The sequence below is a fragment of the Tamandua tetradactyla genome, chromosome 7 (genome assembly GCF_023851605.1).
Source record: "Tamandua tetradactyla isolate mTamTet1 chromosome 7, mTamTet1.pri, whole genome shotgun sequence".
NCBI classification, from domain to species: Eukaryota; Metazoa; Chordata; class Mammalia; order Pilosa; family Myrmecophagidae; genus Tamandua; species Tamandua tetradactyla.
This window is the reverse complement of record NC_135333.1, coordinates 79,486,368-79,503,261: the sequence shown is the minus strand read 5'-3', so window position 1 is coordinate 79,503,261 and position 16,894 is coordinate 79,486,368. Positions and strand designations below refer to the sequence as shown.

Here is a 16,894-nt window from a genome sequence, read left to right as displayed (position 1 = left end):
CTAAGTCAATTTGGGTAGTACTGATATCATGATACCTTTATCGAATTGAAGAAGTTTCCTTTATTCCCGTCTTTCAAAGTGTTTTCATTAAGCAAAATGATGGATTTTTTCAAATGCCTTTTCTGCATTGAGATGATCATGTATGTTTTCTCCTTCAATTTGTTAACATTACATATCACATTATTTTCTTGTGTTGAGCTACCATCGCATACCTGGGATTAAACACGCTTGATCATGGTGTATAATTCCTTTAATATCCCAGTGGATTCTATTTTCAAGTATTTTGTTGAGTATTTTTGAATCTACAATGATTAGAGAAAATGGTTTTTAAGTTTCTTTTCTTATAGTATCTTTGTCTGGCTTTGGCATTAAGGTGATGCTGGCCTCTTAGACAGAATGAGATAGTGTTCCCTCCTGTTCAATTTTTTAGGAAAATTTGATCAGTATTAACTTTTCTTGAATGATTGGCAGAATTCATCTGTGAAGCCATTTGCTCCTGGGCTTTTCTTTGTTGGGAAGTTTTTGGTATCTGATCCAATATCTTTACTTGTAATTGGTCTGTTGAGGACTTCTATATCTTCTAGAGTTACTGTAGGCTGTTTGTGTGTTCCTAGGAATTTGTCCATTTTATCTAAATATCTAATTTATTGGCCTACAGCTATTCATATTATTCTCTTATGACCAATTTTATTTCTGTGGGGTCAGTAGTAATGCCCCCCATCTCATTTCATTTTTCATTGTATTTTGTATCTATCCTATTTCTTTCTGTCAGTTTAGCTAAGACTTTGTTGATTTTAGTAATCCTCTCAAAGAATGAGATTTTTTTGTTCATTCTTTCTATAGTTTTTATTCACAAATTCATTTATTTCAGCTTCAGTCTGCTATTTCCATCTGTCTGCTTGCTTTGGGATTCATTTGATGTTTTTTTTTTTCCCTAGTCCCTCCAGGTATTCAGTTGTATCTTTGACTTTAGTTCTCTCTTCTTTTTTAATGTAGGCATCTGTGACCATAAATTTCACTCTTGGCACTGTCATCACTGCATTCCATAAGTTTTGATATATTGTTCTCATTTTCAATCACCTCAAGATATTTACTGATTTACCTTGAAATTTCTTCTTTCACCTCCTGATTGCTTAGAGTATATTGTTGGAACTTCCATATTTTTGTGAAAGTTTTCCACCTTTTATTGATTTCTAGCTTCATTCCATTATGGTCAGAGAAAGTGTTTTGTATAATTTCAATCTTTCAGGTCTACATCTTTTAATCCTAACAAAAACAGTGGAAATTGCATACCATTGTACACATTTTAGACAGGAAAAAGCTGATGTTCAGTGAGGTTATGTAACATATACACAGCTAATAAATGGAGCCAAAATTTTAAAATAGCTAATTTCCTCTAACAGATTAAGATAGGTTAATATATGTAAAATAAACCCAAGATACTAATTTATTAATTATTCTAGAGATATTTCAAATTGTGAAATTGTGGAATTCAAATTTCAAATTGGACTCTCAGTTCCTTTAGTCCCCTGATGGCAGACTTTACTGTGACAACAGAGGCAGTGTTTTAGGTCCAGTCGCTGACAACTAATTTTTTCATGAAGGGAACAGTGTGGAATCCATAGTCATCTCTTCACTTTCATTTTGCTACAGAAGAAGCAAGTATACTTGTCATGCAGGCTGATTTTAACTGTCTTCACCATTTTCCAGAGGGAGGTATCATAATGCGTCCCGTATTTATCAACAACTCCCACCTTCTTCATACATATAGCTGCGTGGCTGCAAACTAGCTCCAAACCCAGAGCCATCCTATTTTAAAATTATCCTGCTATCCTTTCTAGCATCCACCTAATATTTTTATCTTTTTAATTGCCAAAATTCTAGAACAGATTAGTATGTTTTAATTTTATTTTAGTGTCAAGCATTTTTTTAAAAAGCTTATGAATAACAGCCTTAAAATACTATATGGAACTCCTATATGTGTGCTCACACATGCACATATGCACTTCCACACACACACAATACAAAAAAAGGAGTTATTTGGGATGACTGACAGATGAGGGGCTGGCTGGGTCTAGTGTAACAATCCATCAATTTCAGTGGTAACCACTAAAACACTTCCTCAAGACTCTCCTAGAAATTCTAATATGCTCTCCTTTGGAAATAGTGGAGCATATTTATACACCAATTGTCTCTTTAACTGGTGTGTTTATTCTCATCTATGCCTAACACTTCACTAAAACCACTCTCAAGAAGTCTTTAAATTGTCTCTTTTTGGTCAAGTCCAATGACCTTTATCAGGTCTATTTCATCATAACCACTATTGCAATTAAATAATTTGCTCCTTGAACTTTTCTCCTCTCTTCTGTTTCAGAACTTATCAAATTATTCATGTCCTCCAATTTCTCTGATCATTTGGACCCCTCATCAGCTTGACGTCCTGTTCTTGACTCCCAACAGCAAGTGTCCCTTGATGCTTGAACTTGAATTCTTTGATACATAATCTGTCCCTCACACTCCTTCTCAGTGAACTGATCCTTTCCCCTAACTTCACTTATGACCTGTCAGTGATAATCCAAATTATAACCCCCTAACTCTGCTTTCCCACCATAGCATGAAAAACACCAAAAACCTTCAATGCTGTTCCATCAAACTTCAACACGTCCCACCTGAACTCATTCTCTTCTTCCCAGAACTGTCTTCCTTTCCCTGATGTTTCATTTCTGCACTAGTGTACATTTTTCTTTCTCCCAGAAGTAAAAACTTAAAAGCACAGTTTATTCTACTTCCTCCCAATCAATATCCAATATGTCACATTATTTTACCAAATCTGCTGTCATGATTTCTTTCTGATACATCCCTCCTTCTCTTCATCCTTGTTCTGGCATTACTCTTACATAGAGTTAAATCTAGTTTGCTTTAACAGTTTATCAGATTTTTTTTCTACCTTAAATATCTCCATACTCTCTTCCATCCTTCATGCAAATGCCTGATTAATTTTCATGCAACTTCTGCCTTCCTACAGATATTCCATAATCTGGTTCTTGCTATTTATTCAGCCTTGTCACCTTTCTCTCCCCATCACTCACTTCCTCTACCACCTCATGATCTCCCAACTAACCCATGTGTAGGACATACTTATGCTGGCCTCTGCGCCTTCCTTCAATCTGTTCCTGTTTATCAAAATAATGCATGGAGCTTTTCTATGTTTCTTCACACACCTTCTTCCAGTACAAACTTTCCATTATGATTTTTAGCAAACAATAGTTTAGCTTGTGAAAGTTCCCTTCTCTTTATAGTTTTGTTTTGTTTTTTGTTTTTTTGTATTTTTCTTTGAGGGAAGGAATCACATCATACATATTTGATAGCCCCTACAGCACCTAGCACAATGTTAAGCACAGCCATGAGAACATGACTGATAGATTCATCTGACCCTCCCCTCGCTATAAGCTGTCAAACTGTTCTTTTCCCCAGTAGGAATTACTGAATGATTACCATCCTCCTCACATCCTATCGAATGAGAATAACCACTTACTTCTTCAGTGCTCCTCAAAATCTCCTCCCTTTATCAATACTCCCCTCTATTCTGTCTTTTAAAAGGAAAATGTTTGTATTCTTAACCTATGCCGAATTTAATCTTCCTGCTCATGCATTTGATTGCATTCCCTCCCAGTTGGCTTAAGTTTTGCTTCATCAATTATTTCCCTTTTTTTTTTTTTTTTTTTTTTTTTTTAGATTTTTCATTCTCATCCTCTTTCTGATTTTTTCCCTTGACCTTCACATATATTCAGGTCTTCAACTTCCCAAAGGGCCCTTACCACCCCCCTTCCAGCCCACTGTTTCCTTCCTCCTCCCGCTCACCCCCAAGCTTCTTATAAAACCCGGTAATAATCACTTCATGTCTCTTTCACACTCCCAGCTTCAAATTAATCTGCTTCAATTTGCCATCCCTACCTCCTATGCTATTCAAACTACATTCTAACAGGTAACAGGGACTATGTTGTATCCAGTATTTTATTTTAGATCCCATGCAATTTGTCACTTCAGTGATAGTCAAAGCTTTGATTCACTCATTAAGAAGTTCTTTTTCCTTGACTTATGATACCACAAAATATTTTCCCCCTTTTTTCACTCTTATTTTTTTCTAACCTATCCCTTCTTACTTTGCCAAAGGCAAGATACCCGGTATACAGGCACATTGTACAGCTGATGGTTTCAAGTGAACAGAGATAATATCCATTCATTCAGCCTTCAGGAAGGCTGAGGAAGTGAGCTGGTAGCTTACAGCCATGAATATTTTATCAATTGATATACATAAATACTAACATTTTGTGGGAATACTATGAGGTAACAAGGTTTAGAAAGCACCACACAAGATTCCATTCTCAACACTACCCCCCCACCTGACACACACGCACACACGCACACACACACAGAGTAGTTTCCTCATTGCCTGCAAAAGAACAGTCAAAATCTTTATCATAAGTTCAAAGCTATTCATAATCTGGACTGACTGATTCTATCTTTCTAGTTGCATTTTCCATAATTACTTCCCATGTAATTTAATCACCAAGCTATAGCATACTGCAGATTGTTTATCAACTCTGTTGGGCAATTTTACATTTGAGAGCTGTTGTTATGGCCTGATTCATTTCTCTATTGAAGTCATTTGACTAAGACTCAACTCAAATGTCATTTCTTCTGTGTACATTTCCCTGAATCTTTTTGTTAGAATGAGGAACTTTGTAGTATTAGCAGTAGTAGTAGTAGTAGTAGTAGTAGATCCCAATGGTTCTTTTACAAATACCTCTAAAGTAGCACTTATTAAAGTCTAATTTGTACTCACAATTACTTGGCTGCATTAGGTGAATAATAGTAAGTCCCATATATTGACAAATAGACGTGTTACATATAGAACACCTTATCTTCATTTTAGGACAATTAAATTTGTATAGGCAAGTAGCTCCTGTGCTAAGCTATTTGGGTATGTGCAATAAACATACCAAATACAGCCCTCTCTTTTAGATCTATAAAATGTAATTTATACTAACTCTCCTACTTATTTTGCAGTCCCCCTGCCACTACTCAACCCACCTGAAATCCAAATGAAATAATTAATGTAAAAGCTCTGATAAGCACAAGGCACTATATGAATGTCTGGCACTAGCATTACATGCAGTCTGTTACAGACTGAAAAGATGTGTTTCATCACGGCTATGCCCATACATGCTAAATGAAGTACAGCACCAAAGTAATTATTGGCTATTTCAAGGTCAAATCAATAATTATACACTAAATAGAAAATCGAAGCAAGAGTTTTGGGGCTTAAATCATTTGGACAATTGCTTCAATTCTATAACTTATTTTGTATACATACAGATTATGTCAGATAACCATATATTAACACAATTAAATATATTATAGCTTCTCTTGAAGAATGAAAATATCTTGGAAAATTCCATGCTAAAGCTTTCTAAAATGTATTTCTCTGCCAGTCAGAATGTATCTGATGGCTCTTCCTTCTTCATATCATTTCCATCAATAATTGGTTTACATGTTTAAGTTTTCACATAAGTAAATGAAATTTGATTCAAACTAAAGACATTTAACAAATATTTAGTAGATGCCAATGTACTAAGATACTTTGCAATGTGTCATGTATTAAAACAAATTATAATGAAAGATCTCTTTCAATGTAGACTATTCAAAGGAAATACAGGAATACAAGTAAACTGCAATAGAAGCAATGATAAAATAAGTCCTAGAGGTAAATTCTAACCAAAGAGTTTGTGATCAATGCTGACTTGGATCGGACTAAATATTTTGCAAGGAAGACACCAAGGAAGAGAAAGCCTTTGAGTTTACATTTTTCACTTTGGATCTGAAAAAAAGATCAAGGTCAGGAAGAGAGCAACTTTTGCTTTCCCCCACAATAACCATATTTTCTAGCTTAGTTGGAAACTGTTTCAGGGCAGTTCACCCCTCCTGGTTTTATATCTGTGTGTGTGCATCTTTGAGAAGTAGGATTAGAGAAAAACCTACAGGCATATTAATAAATAAATTTCACATGCTGTTAGATATTAAGTAAACATACAGATAAATATTCCTCTAGGGGTTATGATCTTATAACCTGGAGATTTCTAATTTGGCACCTGTGACATAGTCACTTACCATGGGGATTTTCAGTAAGTAATTTTCATATTTTCAATTTAAAAATACATGCAACTGACATTTAGTTAATGTACTTCCTGGAAGATTTGATGCATTACTTTTGTATTAAGGAAAGGAAACCCATTGCAGAAGGGTTAGCCTATATATGTCTGTTCTTATTCTCTTTCATTGGAACATACAGCAATGCTCAATGTAAATACTTGGCAATAAACCATTGAATACACTGGAGATCATTTAGGCAATTAAAAATGCTTAAGATTTTGAAATGCAGAAGTTAGGCAATGAGCGACCATCAAAGTTCAGATCTTAGTTACACGGTGGAAAGTTTCAGTAACAAGGCATAGAAAGTCTCCCCAATTCAATAGCAAAATATTAGAATAAATAATATTAGTATGCTATAAAAGTGGCTGGCTCAGAAAACTGATATCAGTATACAGTGACTTCTCTTAAGTATACTTATGGTGTGCTTACTGAAAATTATCCTTCGATTTAAAAATAACAAAAGGTACCTAAATATAATGTGAGTTTGTCAGACAATAGTAAATGCCATTCGAATAAGTCAATCAAACTAAATTTGATGAATTTATTTTAAACCAAACTTGATGTATTGGTAAGAAAATGTCCTCTTTGTTGGTTTTTAATAGAGAAAAGATAGCTAGCCTAGTAGAACTATAAAAATGACCTGATCTAGTTATCTCAGCCTTTGGCATAATTTATACAGGTTAGATGTCCAGAGTGGTTATGAATAAAACGTCCTATTGTAGTTCCAAACTAAGAGAAGGGCAACTAGCAAAGCAACCTGCTATTTTCTCCATTCAACAATTATTCTGGTACCTACATGGACAAAAAAGATAAGCCAGGAAAAGTGTCAAGTAACCAGAGACAATCAAGCAACAAGACCAGGAAAAGGATAAATGTTTCAAAAATGAAAAAAAGTGAGCGAGAGAGAGGAAAGGAAAAAAAACTCTCAAAGAGTAGCTGAAGTAGAGAGACATAGAGGAAGAACTTTGAAAGGCAAAACCTTACCTACAACATTGCTGAAAGTCAGAAAGAGCGTTAAACTAGCAGTCACAAGAGCAGCGTTCTGCAACTGGTTGGGCCTTTTATTTGGACAAATCACTTACAGCTGGTGGCTTCAGTTACCTCACAATTAAACAATGATGATAATTCTTACTATTATACAATAAAATATTATAATACAAATATAAGCATGTCTCAAACTGCTAAGTACAATCCAAATAAACTCTTATTTATACTGCTCGTAACTGTGATACATTCTTAAAATGCGCCTAAGTACGGCAGTTGTGAAGTTGGAACTTTGTACTTCTAACTTATAATGATTAATATGAGGGAAGATTATATGTCCAATGGTATAGGAAGCCCCAAAGCATCAAACTGTATGCTGTAGATGATATTTTTCAATATCCCGTTTTCATATTATAGAAAAATATTGATCAGGGGCATGAAGTGAACTGATTTACATATTAGAAAAATGGGAACGAAGCTGAAGATAAGCAACAAAAGAAGAACACAGATTTTTTTTAGAAGGCAATTAAAATAGTCCAGTTGAAAAATAAAGGCCAGAAAGAGAATATCAACAAGTACAAGCAAGAAGACACCCTTAGAAACCACAGCAGAGATATTAGAAATGATAGAGCTTAATGTCCACTTGTACCTACTGAGCAGGGAGGCATTGAGAATGATTTTCATAAATCTCTGGTTTACTAAGTTTCATAAGGAATGGAAAATGGATTTTATTCCATTTTTTCTTCATCTACTAAAATTATATGATTTTCTTTATTAGTGTGGTAAATAACATTGATTGATTTAATGATAAAACCAACCTCCATTCTTAGGATAAACTTAACTTAGTTGTGATATATTACTCTTTTTTATACATTTCTGGATTTAGTTTCTAATATTCAGTTAAGGAGTTTTGCATCTATATTCATGAGTGAAAAGTGGCATTCATTTTAGTTTTCTTGAAATATCCTTGTCAGGTTTTATTATCAAGGTTATGTTAGTCTCATAAAATGAGCTGAGGAACGTTCACTCTATTTCTATTATCTGAAAGAATTAGAGAAGATCAATTTATTTCTTTGAATGTTTGGCAAAACCCATTAATGAAGCCATCTGGGACTTTTCATTGTAGGTAGGCTTTTGATTAATGACTTAATTTCTTTAATGTCTATGCATAGATTATTTCTGTAGTTTCTTTTGGAGTCACTTTTGGATGGTTATACTTTTCCTGAAAGTTCTCTATTTCATCCAAATGTGTAACCGTATTACAGTAAGATTAATCATATTATCCTGTTAATTATTAGTATATCTTTGTTAATATCTTTAGGATCTGGAACAATACCCCTTGTTCTTGATTTGTTTATTTGGGTTATCACTCTTCCTTATAACTAGTCTAATCTGAATTATCTCGATTTAAGCAGGTTTGTTTTAAAAAAGCAATTTTTGACTTTTTCAATTCTCTGAATTTTATACTTTCCATTTTAATAATTTCTAGTTTGGATTTTTAATTTTAAATTTCTCTTGTTCTGTTTCTACTGCATGCAATGAGTATGAAGTTCCTTAATTTCCAACCTTTCTCTATTAGGTGACAAAAATATATGAATATCGTTTTTCTTCTATAGGTAGCTTGAACTGCATTGTACACTTTTGATATGAGCTGTACTTTATTATAGCTATCATTCGGCTAAATAATCCAATTTCTCCTTTGACACAAAGATCATTTAGAAGTATAACTCAATTTTGAAATAACTGGAAATTTATCTGGGTTTTCTCCATTTATTTCTAACTTAATTGGCATGGTTTTATTTCTTAGTTTTTATGCAAGATTTGGTTTATAACTCAGAAAAAGATCAGTTGGTCAGTTTTACTAAGTGTGCTTAAAAGATTGTATATTCTCCAGGTCCTAGATAGAGCATTTCACATACATAAACTATAAACTTTAAATATATCTAAATAATTATAAATAGTTATCCATTATATAAGCTTTTGCTATATGAATTTGCTTCATATTTAATAATTTTTTGTCTATTTTTCCTACCACTTATTGAGAAAGTTATTAAATAACTTGTTTTTCCTTGAATTTCTGTCATGTTTTGTTTCATATATTTTCATAATTCCCATTATATATTTTGATAAAACAAATTGCTTAACCTTAAAGTTCTGTTTAGCTCTAATATTGATAGAATCATCTCAGTTTTGTTTAATACCTGCATGGCATGTATTTTTATCCTTATTCTTTCACTCTTTGTATGTATCTTTATTTCAGATGTGACTCTTGGAAATGTCACACAATCCTTACACCAGTCAGATTATCTTTATTTTTGAATAGACACTTGGAATCTTTAAATGCAATGTTAAGTTTTGACTTTCAGTCCTATTTTAATCTTTCTATATGCTCCACCTGACCCACATTCCTTTCTTTCTCCTTCTCTTCCTTCTTTGAACTGATTGATGTTGTTATATCTTTCTTTCTTTTTGCATGCCGACAATATTATACTCCTGTGCTCTGCTAAAAATTCAGTCCACAGTTTTATAAAAGTAATCTCTCTCTGTAGCTGCTTTTATTTTTGTTTTATTTTGTTTATTTTTATCTTACTGTTCTCCAGTTCTACTTTGATCTGTTTCAATACAGATTTCTTTATTCCACTGAAGATTTGTTGGACTTCTTAAATTGGATTCAGAATATTAATGTCTTCGTTAATTCCAGAAATTTTAGTCCATTTCTCTGGAAATTTTAATCCATTTTCTGTTTCTTCTACTGCTAGAACTCAAAGGCAAATTGAACCTTCTCATTCTATCCATGATGGTTTCTATATATTTTTTTCTCTCTACACTTCATTGTGGATACTCTTTACCATTTTCCAGATCACTAAGTATCTCTTTTGCTGTGTTTCATCTGATACACTTACATTCATTGAGTTTTTAATTTTAATTATTTTTTCTTTGCATTCCTAGAAATTATATTTGACTTTTTTTCAACTCTGCTATGTTAGTTTTGTTCTTCCATGTAATTCAGAGATATTCTAACACATTTTACTTTGTTAAAACTATAAATTTTTTAAAATTTGAGTTTAGGTTTGAAATTTCTAATATCTAGAGTTTTCTAAAGTGTGCTTCTCTTTTTCATTCAGATGCCTTGTTTCCTTGATTTTTAGTTATTTTTTTTTTTACCCTGTATTATTACTGCTTTCTTTAAATTATTTGAAGGGATGCAGTTAAACCCAGAATACAGGTCGAGCCTTACTCTAGAAGGATTTGCTTTCGTTCCTGCTGGGAACCATGGGGAAATGCTAATCTAGGAACATCACAAACCAAGGTTAGGCTCGAAGTTTCCTTGATGCTCTCTGATGGCCATAGTCACAACTTCTCTGGGAAGTCTTTTTTTTTTTTAGTTCTGCATTCAGTGCCAAGGTCATCTCAAAAAGTGGGTTCATTGCTTATGGTTTGTATTTCTTCTTCTTTTCTTTTTTCCTTTTGTTTTAACCACAGTTAACCTGAAAACAAAGTCTTGTGGAGTCCCTGTTTAATATGGGAAAGTCTTTTATTAGACTATGTACCATGCAAAGATTTGAATTCTGTTTACAAACAAACCTAAAAAATGGCCAAATCTTTGCCAAGGTAAATACCTGCTCCAGAAACACACATCTAAATAATTCCATGAAAATCCCATGTTCTTTCTTCTAACAGTTATGACTACATAAATTTATTTTCTCTGAATTATGAAGTAACCTAGCAGCTTAAGAAAACTTGCTGCGTTTTTAAGAAAAACTATTTTAATACCTCAGCAGCTGCCCTGTTCATATGGATTAATACTATAACATTTTGGTTTATACATAATTTTCAATAGTTTCAGATTCAGATATGTCTACTAGTATTTGACGAGTAGCCAAACCACAAGAGCTACAAGGCATTTTTATATGCTAGTAGAGTAAATAAATATGAATCCTTATCAAAGATGCATTTTTTATAAACAACAAAAATCACCTTCTATTTAGTACCTTAGCATTTTGAAGAAAAGAAGAGTAAGAATTTGCCTGCAGCTTATGGTTCATTAAAAAAATAGTCAATTTTTTAGTACAGTATTAGCTAGAGAATGCTAGCTAAGTCACAATGTTCACACTAGTAAATAAAAAAATAGGAATAACATCTTTTAAATATCATCCTATCCTCCTAATTTCCTTGATAAATTTGGAATTCTCAGTTCTTTAGATGTATGATGTCCAGTTGGGTTCTATGAGGCATGTTTAATGATTCCATAATATAACATATGAATGCATTAATTATTCTACCTCTTCTACCCACTTTACTAACTTGGTTATATAGTCAAATTATAAACTATCTTTATTTTCTCTGCTTAAAAATTGAGTAGAATATAGTAATACAAGATGTTCTAGAGGGACTCATTATTTAATGTCTCTAAAGTCCTGCACACATGCCAAACTCATTACAGTGTGCATGCTGGCAAGTGGCTAGGGTTTAGGAGATAATGTAAGAGCACACATAAATCAAAATTTCAACATGAACGACCTTCTTTTGGGGCCAGAGAATGATTAATCACATTCTGACACTGTATATGCAGGTTCTTGTTCAATAAGTAACAGTTGATGCCCTTAGGCTGTATCTTCAGCCTCCCCTCTTTCTCCTCCATATAGCTGGAAAGGAGTATCAGTTCTGTGTAGATGCCAAGTGCTCTTCTAAACCTTTGAAATTACAGTCTAGGAAATGCCCTGGCTGGCTAACGTTTCACTGTCCAGGAAAAGAAGGTAGAATTGATGTGTCGTAGTAAATGTTCCCAGACTTTAGTTGGGTGTCATTTAGCATATTTTCTGTACACATCAGTCCCATATCTTAAGAAGTGTTATAAATAGAAGGATTCCTCGAGTATTTCTTAGCATCTCCTGATACCTACATCACCACTGTGACTCTTCTTTATAGTACTGTTAAACAGATCTTAATTTCAAAAATAAAAAGAAACCATTTTTAAAAATCTTTAATTTCATATTTAGTAACTAGATCTTAGAGCAAATTCCTTAATCATCAACATAAGGACTTCATTTGGGTCTTGGCAATCCGTATCAATTCTTCATTTGCCTGAATTGTCTCTGCTTTACAGAACGTTGACTATTGTGATTGAAGCTATAATTAAAACAAATTACACTTGAGAAGACTTCTGTTGCTCAATAAAATGGTATGATCATTACAAATTTTATATTTAATAAAACCAATTGTGACAATTGATTAGCTACTTCTTCATATTTATGGGAAATTGACCTCCTCAGCCTCAAATCAAATATCCAGCACAGGACTTAAAAGGATGATGGAGAAATCTTCCTGTTTTCCTGCTTACCCAGGGCAATAAGACACTGAATTTTCACCTGCAACAACTATCCTAAGGGAGGGGCGGATCTGGAAAAAAACAGTAAGCACTGCTGTTCACACTATGTAGGATACTATTCTGTGTGCTACCCACAGGATCTTATTTAGGACCAAGGAACTCATTCTCCCAGCTTTTGGAGATGTTGGCTGCTTAAGACTCATGGCTACATCCCTTTCTGACACTTGTTTTCTATGAAGGGGGATCCCTTGGTAAAGGTTATACAACTCCTCTCCCGGGGACAGTCTTCATCCAGTAACTAACTGGACACTCCATTGTATTAACTTTTAATTGGCCACATTGAGTATTTGGTAGTTCAGTATTCAATAACGGACTAAAAATAAACATTTTTAAAGTAGTTCTTAAAATTATTAAGTGCCAGACTGTGCTGAACAACTTGCATACCTTCCCATTTTTAAGGCTAATACCAACTCTATGAGTCAGGCATTATTATGCTTATTTAACAAATGAGAATATTGAGGTTTATGTCCACTTATTTTTTCTCAGGTTCACACTGTTCTATGACCGAGTTCAAGAATATCTTCCTTAATCATATCCATACATACTTTTAAAGTCAATCAAATAAATTGTAGTTATTATTTTAAAGGGGGAGTCACATCTAAATAGGTTATTTCCTGATATCCCTGGAGTAAGGATGAGGGTTTGTTCAAGCAAAAATCCACTGAGACCTCCATTTCTGTCTTTTACATTTCAAATCCAGTCTGTCTGGGAATTCTGTAGTATCCTGTTCCCAGCCACCAACATATTTTGCAAGGATTATTGCAATAACTTCCAAATAGGTTTTCTGGTTTCTATGTGTGTTCTACCACCCATAGTCTACTTTCCATATAGCAGCCACAATATTTCTTTTGAGAAATAAGACATATTACGTCATTCCTCTACTCCAAACCTTCCCATAGATCCCCACATCACTCAAAGTTAAACCCAAAGTCCTACAAAAGCATAAAAGGTTGTGCATGGTCTGAACCCCTATGATGTGAATTCATCCCCTGCTATTCTCTCTGGTCATACTGTCTATCCTTCTGCCCCCAACACACTGGGTACGGTCCCATATTAGCAACAATGAGCTAGTTGTTCTGCTTGAAATATTTCTGTTCACCAAGCACAACATGACTAACCTTTTTCCCTCAAATCTTTACCTATGTCACCCTCTCAATGTAGCTCACCTTGCCCACACTTTTGCTATCTGACATATTCACTCTTTAGTATTCTCTATTCAATCACTGTGCTCTACTTTATCCCCACAGCATTTATCACCATATAACTTGCTCTATAATTTATTTCATAGATCTGTTATTTGTTGTCTTTCTCTGGATACCAGAATGTAAGCTCCACAAGAGCAGGAATCTTTGTTTATTGGTCTCAGATTTGACCGAAGTACCTGGATTAGTTTCAGGCAAATAGTATTTATCCAGTCAACATTTTTTGAATGAGTGAAAGAATTTAAGCCAATGATGTATTAATTACTTCTGGATGATTAATTATAATGCATCTAAAGAAACTTCATTTTGCCTTTTATTTTTTATCTTTATTTTTAATTTAGCTACTCTCCCTACTTACTAAGAGACACAACTTGAAGAATCCAATATTCCCTTCATATTACATATATATATTAAAGTTTATTACATGGGGAATGATTACAATATGAGTAATTTATTAAAGCAATCGGATTAGGAAAAAGGAACGTCCTGGAGTATAGAAAGATTTGGCATGAAAAACACCCATGGAATTTCTAAGGTGATCACACGAAAGAGATATATTTTTTCAAGGCTATAATTGTAGTAACTTTCAGTTTGTTTCAAGAATGACATGTAGCCAAGATCCTATTATATAAGTTTATCCAACTGATTTTATTTGTGCTGATTCTGTTTTCACTGACAGGTAATTTTAACAGATTAGTATTAGCTGAAGGAGAAGTATATATAGAGAGAAGCTTATATTTGCAAAGCTGAGGCATGCCTCTTTTCTATTATTGCTTATTTTTTCAATGTATCATCACTCACAATGCAGTTCAAAGGAAAAGGGAAAGTAACAAACCCACTTGATGGATTTTTGTATCATATTTCAGTCTCAACTTTCTCCTTGTCCTTCAAGATTCACACTTGGAAGATGCCTCTTCAATTCCAAATATGAAAACGATGCCATTCTGGATTCTACTAAATTTCTAGAGTCATTCAATCACCAGGAAACTCTGAAGTATTCTTAGTATTGCATAAACCCTTCCTGTCTGTGTGTCTCTCTGATTGGAGTTATTTAGAAGCATATCTGCTACTGAGAGGATCAATAAACCACAGGAAACAAAATTTCATTCTGATCCCAGAAATGTACTCCCTAATTTTGCCCCTCCTTATCACTAAACACGTGCACATACACACACACACACACACACACACACACACACTCACACAAACATCTGCAATTGACTATAACGCACATAAAACGTTTTCTGTTATAAAAACATAGCAAAAGGATTAAGGTCCAAAACCCTTCTGACTTTCGTACTCATCTAGCCTCATCTTGAACCACTCTCCCATATTCACTATAATGGAGCTGTTGTTTCACATCATTAAATGTGACCAGCTTCTTCCCAGCACAAGACCCCCTGCCCCATACATATTATATTTCTTCTGCCTCAGACACTCTTCTTCATTTGCTAAAATAATCTGACCTCAGCATAGATTTCAGCTTTTCAGGGAAGGCTTTTAAATCTCCTCTGCCCAGATGAAGTCCCTTATTTTTATTTTCTCTGATTGTGTTTTCCTTGTCTTATACTTACATAATTATGTAACAGTTATTTGTTTAACAAAAATGTATCTTTCAGTAAACTAATTTATGATCATGTTTGTTTCACGCTCTGCTATATCCTCTGTCCCATGGCATCATGCCTGGATTACAAGAGATGCTTAGTAAATAGTCACTAAATAAAGGAAGGAAGGGGAGGCAGAATGAAAAAAAAAAAAAGGAGGAATGGAAGAGAGAGAGAGAGGATAGTAAAGGAAACAAGAAAAAAGATAAATGTCATCTTCAGCACAACAATGAAACTGTTACATGTGTACAAGGAAAAATGCACAGCCAAATTATATCTAAATTTAACAACTTCTAACCACTTCACCAAGCCATCATCATTTCTCACCTGAAATAGTACAGTAACTTGTAAATGGACTCCACTCTTCTATCCCTGAACCCTGCACTAGTAAGAGTAGGCTAAATTATGCTGCGGTAACAAATTAATGCTGAATTTTCTGTGGCTGTACACAAGAGTTGAACAAAGCACAGCACACGAGTCAGGAGTGTGTTGTTTCTACATGCTATGAGAAGTTCCATTTTCTTGTGATTCCACTTTTTCAATAAAAGACATATAGGTTTGCCTCAAAAAAAGGAGGAGAAAAATCAGAAAACTCATGCTTGTTCTTACTCACCTCAAACCGGAAGTGATTGACCACATAATATTTTAGTTCTCTTCTCCAAGCCAGAGCAAGCGGCATGGAACCAAGCTAACTAAAAAGGAGGCTAAGAAGTGTACGGGGGGCGGGCAGTGAATATTTGAAACACCACTCTCTGCCACACCTGCTGCCACTTACCTCCACAGCCCAATTTCCACATAGCAGATAGAGATTTTACACACACACACACACACACACACACACACACAATGTCATTTTATCTCTGCTCTAATCTCCTCAATGACTTTCCAGTATATCTAGGATAAAATCTAGATTTGTTTATGTGGATTGCAAAGGACATATATAACCTGACCCTTTGCAGCCTGCCTGATTTCACAGCCTACCACTTTCCCCTGCCACGCATCACTAGAGCCTGACTGGCCTGCCTGAACCATGCCAAGCTTACATGTGCCTCAGGGCTTTTGTACTTGCTGCTTCTTTTTCCAGAACACTCTTTTTGCTCATAGAGCTGGAACTGAGACTATAAATTACTAGGAGATTGATGGCTGATGGTAAGGATTTGGAAATCAGCTGTGATGATGGTAGCATATTATGGTGCAGTGATGAACAGCAATGAACTAACCAGATGAATGTGGTGAAAAGAGGAAACTTTAGGATGTGTTTATTAATCAGAATAAAAATTAAATGGTAAAACAGGACTGTACAGCACAGTGAATCCTATTGTAGATGACAGACTATAGTTAATTATACAAGTATAAGAATGTTCTTTTATGGGTTATAGCAAATATATGATACTAATAGAGTACAAACAATACAGTGGTATATGGGAAATCATATGTGCTGAGTACAAATAATGAGCCATAGAACTATTTTAATCTTGCATCAATTATAACAAAGATAACTA

General features: G+C 34.2%; 1 pseudogene; it reads right to left on the bottom strand.

Moving 5' to 3' along the window:
* Positions 1-1,492: 1,492 nt before the first annotated feature.
* On the bottom strand, positions 1,493-1,808 carry LOC143690511 (putative ribosomal protein eL43-like pseudogene; annotated as a pseudogene).
* Positions 1,809-16,894: the final 15,086 nt, after the last annotated feature.